Source organism: Rhinolophus ferrumequinum, chromosome 6, assembly GCF_004115265.2.
Source record: "Rhinolophus ferrumequinum isolate MPI-CBG mRhiFer1 chromosome 6, mRhiFer1_v1.p, whole genome shotgun sequence".
NCBI lineage: Eukaryota > Metazoa > Chordata > Mammalia > Chiroptera > Rhinolophidae > Rhinolophus > Rhinolophus ferrumequinum.
In genome coordinates this window covers 38,775,258-38,786,296 of record NC_046289.1, presented here as the reverse complement: position 1 = coordinate 38,786,296, position 11,039 = coordinate 38,775,258, and positions in this window count along the sequence as shown.

Genomic DNA, 11,039 nt, shown 5'->3' with positions numbered 1-11,039 from the left:
CCATTAACCACTGACACCATAACACCAGATACCTAGCTAAAGCAGCTCAATCAGATTCTACCCCATCCCCCTCAACAAGCAGATGAAACCTACTCTACTTTCACAACCTGTTAAAACAGGCACATAAGCAAGTCCAGAATCAAGCCGATGGGAGAAAATATAGTCTGGGCCCCAATGGAGCAGGTCCACCCTGCCTAAGAGAAGATCAACACGACTCAAAGAACACATGCTGTATTTTGCCGTGTATAAGGCACGCCCATGTATAAAGCGCGCCCACATTTTTGGCCCTAACTTTCAGGGGGGAAAAGATCTTTTGTTTTAATTTTGTAATTCAAATTTTTATTTGTTTACATTTAGGTACTTGTTTTTTGTACTATAAAGGAATTTTAGCATTTATTTTTTAACATATTATGGGACAAGAAATTTTATGTAACAAATAAGTACAAAACACAAGAACAGATACAAGGTACAAGAAATGTTAGGGGTGGCTGGTTAGCTCAGTTGGTAGAGCGAGGTGCTGTTAACAACAAGGTTGCCGGTTCGATTCCCACATGGGCCACATGAGCTGCGCCCTCCGTAACTAGATTGAAACAACTACTTGACTCAGAGCTAATGGGTCCTGGAAAAACACACTTAAAATAAATAAAAGTTTTAAGAAAAAGACATTTTATGTACTGGTAACAAATTTATGATATTTACGCATCATAGAAGGCCAAGAATTCTTCATCGTTGCAAATTCAAGAAAACCGATTATCATGTTCCAGAGTATTATTTTGCATACAGATATTGTTATTGATTTCTAGACACTTTCTACTCACAAGCATAAATAAAAGAATCAAAAACATATAGATTTGGAATTATTACTACCCATGTATAATGCGCATCCTTATTTTTCCCTCACAAATTTGGTCAAAAACTGCACATTATACATGGCAAAATACGGTACTTCAAGAATTTCGTGAGCTGAAGTTTTTTAAGCTAACTACAAGGCTGCCAAAGGCTGTTATAGCAGAATTCATCTACTAGGAGTGTGGTGTTAACGTTACTGTGGAATCTAGGAGGGATGGATTCTGTTAACTACCCCCTCAAGCACTCCCACCATCACCAGATGTTAAGATAATGATCAGCACATCTTGTTCTCCAAGGCATAAGCCCCACCAAGATCAGAAAGAGGTTTCTCCCTTTTTCAAATGTGTTCAAATAGCATCATCAGAGAGGGGTTACCTGCTTTCTTCAGCCATTGTTGGTACACGTGCCTTCGTGGTGAGAAGTAACTGTGGTCTGAGGCTACAGTGAAAACTTGGCTCAGAGGAATTTCCCTGAGTAAAAGTGACTCTTCCTGTTATGGTTGCTCCTTGCCCAGTACCCCAGGTACTTGCAGCACCTTTTCTAATTCAGCTATCACCATGGACCCACCCTCTAACTGACACAAAACACTTGATTGCCTTGTGCCTATGTTCCCCACGTGCAATGTGCAGTAATGGTAATCCTTTCCAACTTTCCAGAACAAAGAAGAGCTACAGGCTATCTTTTTTCATAACAGAGTAATTATTTCAGTAATAAGGATTTCTCTTTTACTTTCATGTTTTTAAGTCATGAAACTCAAAATGCATAATGTACTTGAAATTAATAAATCCCCCAATATCTTTGGGAGACACAGAATTATTGTTCCATATAATTGGATGTTTATCTAGAAGAGAAGTAATTTATTCCATGACATGCAATGAAGCCATGGGGAACAACTTAAAATCTCTTTACCATTCATTTCTATCCTCCTTTCTAAGTATAGAATACCCACTGAGTTGAACAGGCAAGCATTTACTCCAGTGTTAGTCCTCTCCCTTATGAGTCTTCCACAAGTTTATCATAAAGAAACAAATTCCCAAAGCATGATTTGTATGCAGGTAGACTCAAACCCGAACTCCAAAACTGAAAATTTGTCTGATAGCCAAAAATCAAATTCAGTTTTATTTTTTTTTAAGACCTGCAAAATCGTCTTCCCCCTCCCTTAAGAAATTCAGTACCCAGTGCTTCCCTATAAATAGTTGTCAATAAACACAACTGCTGCAAATGTATTCAGTAAATGTTAAGGTCAAAGGCCTTCACTGTTTATTGCCTTGTAAACTCAAAGACAAGTGAATTTATTGCTTGAATGAGTTTCAGGGTATTGGCCTTCATAAAAGTTCTGAATCCCAGGTACAAAATGCTCCATCAACTCACACCAAAGCTATTCTGCACAGAACTTAAGAGACCGCCCACCATTGGATTCATAATTCAAACATGTCTTGGAAAGTGTATTGTTTGCCATGTTGCATAGATCCCCATGGATTAGTGCTGAACTGCGCCTGTCATTATTACAAGAACTTGCTTCAACCAAACTATAAATTGCTACTGCTTCTAAAACAATATCACATATTAGTCTGCCATTGTAAACTCTCCACAATATAATAGAAAAGATGTCAAGAATAGAAGAGTTTATAATTTTTCTCTAATCACATAAGGAAGACATCTATAATCTCCTTGATATAAAATTTGTCAAATTTAAAAGAAAAAAAACACATTTCACATCAGATCACATAGGAAAGTATGGACTACTTCAGATAATTAAATTTTTGTATTATTCAAAACCTAATTTTTCTATACTTTCTACCTGTGATTTGGCAACTTTACAAATCAATATGTCTAGTAGAGATAGCAAAAGAAGAGATCATAAGACAATTATTAAATATTGTCATTTTTAGAAATTTCTATAAAAGTGATGAGAGTTTACATTTATATTTTTAAGACAGTTGTATAATTATTTGTACATTTCACTGGTCTTTGTTAATATTTTCATTATGATATAGATATTTTAAAGTTAAATTTATTTCTATAAATAAAGCCAGAATCTGGGCTCCAGGACCACTGGGCTAACCATGTTGAGTACAAAAGCAATGAAATATACAAAGTCTGTGGTATTAATATCAGAAATGCAATATCCATCATGAAGTTGAATATAAAATATCAAACTTAAACCACTGATGGTAAAATAAAATTATCCTAGACTTCTGATACTCTTTCTCCCATGATGGCAATAGCCTCCAAAGAATGTTGCTAAAATCATACCTTGTATAAACCCAAATTAAAATAACAAATATCTTCCAACTCTCAAAATGTAGAGTATTTAAAAAATGTCACATATGTACTAATCCCACTACAAAATGCAGGTTTGGGCTTCACGTTGGATTACATCATTTTTTTTGACGTTACTCAGGGAAGAGCTGAATTCTTAATCTCTTTCCTCTCATGTGAAATGCTGGATTATATCACTTTTATCCTTAATAAATTCCTTTCATCCTAACAAACATTAAACCACTCTCCAATTTTCTCCAAATCATGGTGTTAATCGGGAGTTTCTTCTCTACGTAAGATCATAACAGCATAATTGGAAGATATTAAGGTACATTTTTGCTGTTTTTATCAAAATAGCTCTATGAAAATAAAACATATTAGATGACTTACAAACTGTCTTATGTAAAAAAAGAAATGCATTCTTTAAGGAACATTAATTAAATATCTACCCTGCCTTACTGAGATGATTAAGATAGAAGCCCAGCAGTCAAGGAATTGAGAGACCACCAGGGTGGGGAGTCTGGTGTGTAAACAGATGATTACAATGTAATATGGCAACAATAGAGATACTTCAAATGACTGGAAAATTTAGACGTGGGCAGGCAAAGCAGGAAGTGATAACTCTGCCTGTACATACTTTTTGGTTTGTTTTTTTTAAGTACTTATACTTCATCGCCCCATGAAATAGTCATATAATGAACTGAAATTCAAATTATTTTCATGCTGAAAGACTCTCTATTTATCTAGAGCAAGATGAAAATAATATATATGTCTACAAGACATGTTGACAAGTCTGGAGTCTCTACGCAAGCTGAAATGGATCATCTTTTAGAAGAATATATCTTTTGGAAGGCAGCATAAAAATTCTACGACTCTTATTACTCTTTAAAAAGTTATATGTAACGTAATCAATAATGTTGTAAAGTTTTTGTAGGGTATCCGATGGACACATGTCCCATTTGGGAGACCACCTCAGGGAAGACGTAGATGCCTGATCACTGCACTGTACACCAGAAGCTGATCAATAATGAATGCCAACTATAATATTATATATATGTATATCTATGTATGTATACACTTACAAGAGGCGGAGTACAGCATTAGGAATAGAGACAGTGGAAATGGGATGGCTTGGTGCGATGTCAGAGAGATAGTGGATGGGGGGAGGGGGGTCCACAGTGTGAGGGATACAAATGATAAACGTCTAAGTATTACTTTGTCTTGTGCACCTGAAACTAATTAAAAATATATATATTAAAATAATAATAATAATAATAATAATAATTAAGATGAGGGGAAAAAAAAGTTATATGTGTTGGGCATTTATTCCAGAAATACACAAACTTATCTTCACACAAAATCTGTTCATAGACTCTTTATCCAAAATAATCCCAAAACTAGAAATAACATAGGTGTCCTTCAAAGAGTGAATGCGTAAACAAACTGTGGTTCATGCATACCATGGAATACGACTCAGCAATAAAAAGAGATGAACTACTGAAACACACAACAACTCGAATAAATATCTAGGGAATTATGCTGAGTGGAAAAAAGCCATCATAAAAAGTGACATACTACTACATGATTCCATTTATTTAATATTTTTGAAATGACCAAATTTTAGAAATGGAGGACAGATTAGTGGTTGCCAGAGGCGGGAGGTGGGTGGTGTGGCTATATAAGAGTGACATGAGGATTCTCTTGGTGATGGAACTGTTCAGTGTCTTGATTGTGGTGCTGGATACTGAACCGACACAAGTAATATAACTGTACAGAACTAAATACATGCACACAAATGAGTACAAGCAAAACTAGGGAAATCTGAAAGAGATGGGTGGATTGTATCAATGTCAATATCCCGGTTGTGATATTAGGTTGGTGCAAAAGTAATTGCGGGTTTTGCAATTATTTTTAACCTTTTAAACCACAATGACTTCTGTACCAACTTAATATTACACTAGGGTTTTGCAAAAGGTTACATTGGGGGAAACTGCAAGGATCTCTCTGTACTATTTTTTACCACTTCATGTGAATGTACAATTATCTCAATAAAAACTTGGAACATTTTTAAATTTTTAAATTTTAAATTAAATGTCATGTTTGTGATATATTATCAAATGATATGGGCATGACGTGAGAGAATTCACTATCATGCACAGCGCTAACATAAACAGAAAAACATCAACTAAGATCTCTCTCATCTCCTCCAACACACCTTGCAGAAAGCTAAACTATTCAAGGGTACAAGAACCCTACCTTACGGTGCTCACAGACTATATCTGAATACCACTGGTAAATTGGATGATTTTTTTAAGCAGCCGCTGAAGGACTAGTCCTCATTCATGAGTCTTGCTGGAGGGTAAGGAAGATAAATTTAACTTTCAATCCATAGATAAAGAATCCTCATTAACTAATTTACTGCCTGGTACATTCTAGCTTTCAATTTTCAACATGACACTAAACCTAAGATATAGGCCTCAATTGAACTAAAGTGACCTGCATCTAGAAATATGTTAATTATCTGATGCTGAAAACACAAAAGGGATTAGAGGAATTCTGAGGCAGTTTCCTAAAACCTTCCTTCATGCCTAGTCCATGAAGGGGCAGAGCTCCTGATCACATTCTGACACAAACGAGTCAAGGCCTTCTCTCTCATCCCCTCAGGCTCTTAGGATCTAAGGCACTTTTGATAAAGATTGTCCGTATGATCAAGGCATTGATTACACCTGTGTCTTTCAGCACAGGTCGGAATGTATTTCAGATAAGACAATTCCACGTTTGAAAAGTGACCCATAGTCTTTCAAGTAAAAAATGTTTCTACAGAAACAATCTTTGGAATAAAGCACCCTAAGAAGTGGAAAGGCTTTTAAGGTATAGAGCCCCTTATTCAGCCTAAGTCCATGAGAACTCATGCTATGCTGACCATGTATTGACATAACCAAAAAGAGGTAGGTTTGTCTATGAACCCAAGGAGGAAAGATGGAACAAAAAAAAACAGCCATGAATAAAAGGCTACAATTCTAGTCTCACTACCATGACCTACGAGATGAACAATCCTTTGTTTGTATGTAGTGTGTGAGGAAGGGAAAAGCACAGTTTATAACCAGGGGAGTAAGTGGATTTGGGAGCATGACTCAACCTGAACTTGTTTCCTAAGCATCAAAATGGAAGTCACGATTCCTCCTTTACCAAATTCACCAGACTGTTAAAAAGAGAATCCAATGAAAAATATACACAAATACTTTATAGTTTTAAAGCACTATACAAAGTTAAGGGATTATTAGTAGTAATCTAAAGAGGAGTCTACCATTAAAAAGTCAGCAGAGAATACTCCCTAACTTAAATTCTGAAGGGTGCTTCTAAATCAAATCATTATCTGAATATTTGTTGATAAGAAGAAAAAAAAATGCAGAAAGACTATTTAACTGTTGAACCAATTTTCTTTGAGAATTCCTGATTAATCTAAAATTCTACCATGTACAATAGGTGATGGGGAGGGGGGAACTAGAATAACCGTGATATAAATTGATCTAATGAAAGTTAATAGCCAAAGTGAGATTTCTGAGAGGGTACCTTTATAATTCATTGATCAGCTTGTTCTTATCTGAGTGTATAGAAATCCCACCATTTGCTTTATTGTTTTAATTAAACTATGCAGTTGAGAGGGCTGATGGTCCCATTTTACATTTAAGAAAAGTGAAGACCAAAGGGAATGAAGTCCCACCACTTTAATACATACAGGCTGATTTCACATAATTAATGCCAGCACACCTGATGCGAGGAAACACCCAGCAGGGATGGCATATCCATGGGCAACCAGAGATCTTTGCCCAATTCGAAAAGAGGCAGACATAAATGCACTTCTTCGGGCTCATTTGAATTCCCTGCCAATTCAGGCCAAATCTTCAGATCCATCCAAACGGCTCTGCTGAACACAGTGACTAGGCAACACTGCCTTCCAGTGGCAACACTATGTTTTGAGAATCAAAAACCATAGAGTGTGTATAGTATGTCAGCTAGGTAGTGTCTGTTTGCCCTTAGGCTCAAGGAAACACAGAAAGATTATTTTCAAAGCTGTAGTGTAGTTACTAATTAAAATTCCACTATTAGTAAAACTCTTTCTCAGTACTTGTTGAAAAAATTCAGAGCAATAACCTCCCTTTTGTAGATAGGAATCCCACTCAGAGCAATTATGTTATTCAAATAACGTCACAGGATAACTCTGAACTGACTTCAGTGCCATAAACCTGCAACTCATCATCAAATGCATACTCGGTAGCCAATGGTTCCAGAGAAGGTAAAAACAAATTAGTGCTTTGCAAAGTGATTGTTCTTTGCAAACGTTGTTCTTATGATCTTATGAAAATTCTCACTTTTCCCTAATTAAAACCTATCCACGAATTCCTTTCTTATATTTCTCTTAAGTTTTCCAAAATGCCTTACCCAGTATTAAGAATATTCTGGATACCTGAGAAATAATTATTGTGTTGCATTTTTTTTTAACGTCTATGTTAAGTAGGAAATGTCATTCTCACCTTAACTCTCTTAGCCCAAAAATATCTTCTCTAGTTATCCTTCACTCTGAATTCTCCATTCCTGCTGGCCTGTCTGAAACCTCTCAGTGAGATGATAGGATTTATCCTCATTATTTTTATCTATGGCTTAATTGTCACCTTCCCGTCTGTCTCATGGCTTCATCTCTAGTGCTAGCATTCATTCTTCTTGAGCTGCTGTTGCCACAAAAACACCTTCAGAATTTGTTTCTAAGGGGTCTGAGCAAGTTATACCAAAAGAAAGTGGGACATCTCCCCAAAGGCCTGCTTGGTTGGGGGTAATTAGAATAGCGATGCCAATATTGGAAGGGTCTCATATATCTGAAGCTGTCAAGCACTTCTTGAAAGTTTTCTCACGGATAATCCCAACATCCTTGAGAAAGAGTTGAACAACCTAACGTCATATCAACTAGAGGGGACAACCAAGACATACAGAAGCCCCAGAAATGTCTCTTAGTAGGGGATTGGTCAGATGCAGTAACAAATCATTCTGTGGCATACTATGCAACCATTAAAATAATGGTTTGGATAAACGTTTATTGAGATAGAAAAATAGCAGCAATATATCATTAAGGAGACAAAAGGGCAAGTTACCAGACTCAACATACAATATGATGTTTTAGCAAATGTGTGTGTGTATGTGTGTGTACAGAGGCACCACCAATCTAAACCTACCCCACATGCACAAATAATACCTATGAATCTTGTCCCTCTCCTACGTCAGCTACTCCCAAATAAACAAAAAAATATATAAGTTAAATCAGTTTGGGGATTTTATTTTTTTAAAAGGATTTTATTTTATTTTTTTTTTTTTGTCCTCCCCCCACCCTCCCGCCCTCCCCGCTCTTTTAAAAGGATTTTAGACAAACTCTAACAACTGGTTCTTCAGAAGGAAAGGCCTGATTTGTGGCACTTGCCAATTTTCATAGTGAAAATACTCTCAACATAATCAGTTTTAAGCTACCAACTTGATGTTACCAAACATGGTGTTGGGAAGAGATGCTCACAATTGTCTCCACTGCTCTTGAAAACCCACGTGAACGAGCCTCAGCCTCCAACTGCCCAGCCCCCACCTGCAAACGCATTGGAATCTGTAGGCCACTCTTATATAGAATAAACAATAGAATGTATGTTCTAGGTGATTTTTATTTCTTTCATTTTGTTGATCTCTGTATCTAAGTTTCTACATTTTCAACATAAAACCATATGTGTCCTGCATTGTTTTTTACTTATTTAAATTTTAAAAGAAATTTTGTTTCTTTTATTACCTTGAAGTGGAGATCTTGGTAAGTGTGACACAAAACCTAGAAGCCATAAATCAATTTGATAAATTGAACAACATAAAAATTAAACTTTCTATGTGGCAAAAAAAAAAGTTCTCATAAGCAAAAGTGAAAAAAATATTACAAACTGGAGAAAAATGTGCAGTTTGTTTCTCAGAAACATCATCTACCCTAATATATAATTATTTCCCAACTGACAACCTGATAGAAAAATAAGTAATGACTTGAACAGACAGTTCAAAAAGGAAAGTAAAAAAGAGAAAGCTCAGAGATAGATCCCACTCACCCGTATAAGAGACATGTAACTTAAAATTTAACGTGGAGATACCATTTACCTAATCTATTAGATTGGTAAAGCTTCAAAAAATGTGAATGTACATTCTGTGAGTGAGGCTGTGATGAGAATTTAAATTGGTACAAATTCTCTGAATGTGGTAGTCTAAATAATGACCCCGCAAAGATGTCCACATGCTAACCAGGAACCTGTGAATCTGCAAAAGGGACTTTGCACATGTGATTAAAGTTATAGATCTTGAAATAGGGAGATTATCCTGAATTATCTGGGTGGGCTCTATATGATTCACAAAGGTCCTTATAAAAGGGAGGCAGGAGTGTCAGAGTCAGAGAAAATGTGATGATGGAAGCAGAGGCCACAGAGAGATTTAAAGATGCTTCTACTCTTGGCCTTAAAGATGGAGGAAGGGGTCACAAGCCAAGGAATACAGGCAGCCTCTAGAAGCTGGAAAAGGAAAGGGGTGGATTCTTCCATAGAGCCTCTAGAAGGAATGCAGCCCTGCCAATACCCAGATTTTAAGACTTCTCACCTCCAAAACTATAAGATAAATTTGTGTTGTTTTAAGTCACTAAGTTTGTGGTAATTTGTTACAGCAGCCATAGGAAACTAATAGAGAGAGCAATCAGGCTAACTATAAATGCATATACTCTTTGGCCCCAAAACTCCATATCTAGGAATTTAACCGAAGATATATTCACATACATGAAAAATTATGCATGTAATAGCAAACAATTGGAACCCATGTAAATAGCCATCAAAAAGAGGCTGATTAAATAATGATACATTCACATAATGTAATATTATGCAGCCATAAAAAAAAGTGAATATGAAAGTTCTTTAGGTCATGACATGACAAGATCGCCTAAAGTAAATGAAAAAAGGAAGATGTTTTTAGTATAAGTACAATGGACACAGTATGCTAAAAATTATATAAAAATGAGCAGGAGAGAAAACATGTGCAGTATATATTCATGTATATATGTGTAAATATCTCTGGAAGAATAAATAAACTAAAAGTATTTATTGCCTATGGGGAAGGGAATTGGATGGCTGGACACAAGGAAGGAAAGGCAGACTCCCTATACGATACCTCTTATATTTTGCTGAAATCAGTATATGTAATATGAATAGATTACCTATTCAAAAATTTAAATTAAAAAAAAAAAGATTATAAACTAAACGACAAAGAGATTACGCAGTCTGACTGGCGTCACCCAAGTCAGTAAAAATGCCGTCACCATCAGTCGGTCTCCACAGAACATTTCTTTTTTTGAGGTAGGCAGTGCCATAAATTCCAACCATTCTAGAACCATGGTGGTGAATTCATGGCATTCTACGTGACCTAAGGAGCAGAATGAAGGAGTGATTTCATAGTCAGGTGGGTTGTGAATGGAGGTGTGTGGTCAGCTAGATGAGAACTAACCTTACATTGTCTCCAAGTGAGAATTTATACTTGCTTTAAGTCACGGTGAGGATTCTTTAGAAGTCCTTGCAGAAACCTTGTCTAGTCTCAGACACCCCGTAAGTAGAATTGCCAGATTCAACAAATAAAACTACAGGATGCCCAGTTTAAATTTGAATTTCAGGTAAACAATGAATAATTAAAAATTAAGAAGTTTATAAACACAGCAAATGCTTTTCCATTATTTGTCACTTACGTGAAATTGAAAATTAACTGGGCATCCTGTATTTTATTTAACAACCCTACTTCTAAAGAACTCCCTAGAGGTCACGTGGCAGCTATGGAGCAGCAGGTGAGGACAGACGGGCCCATGCAGACCTGAGTGTGCCTCCACT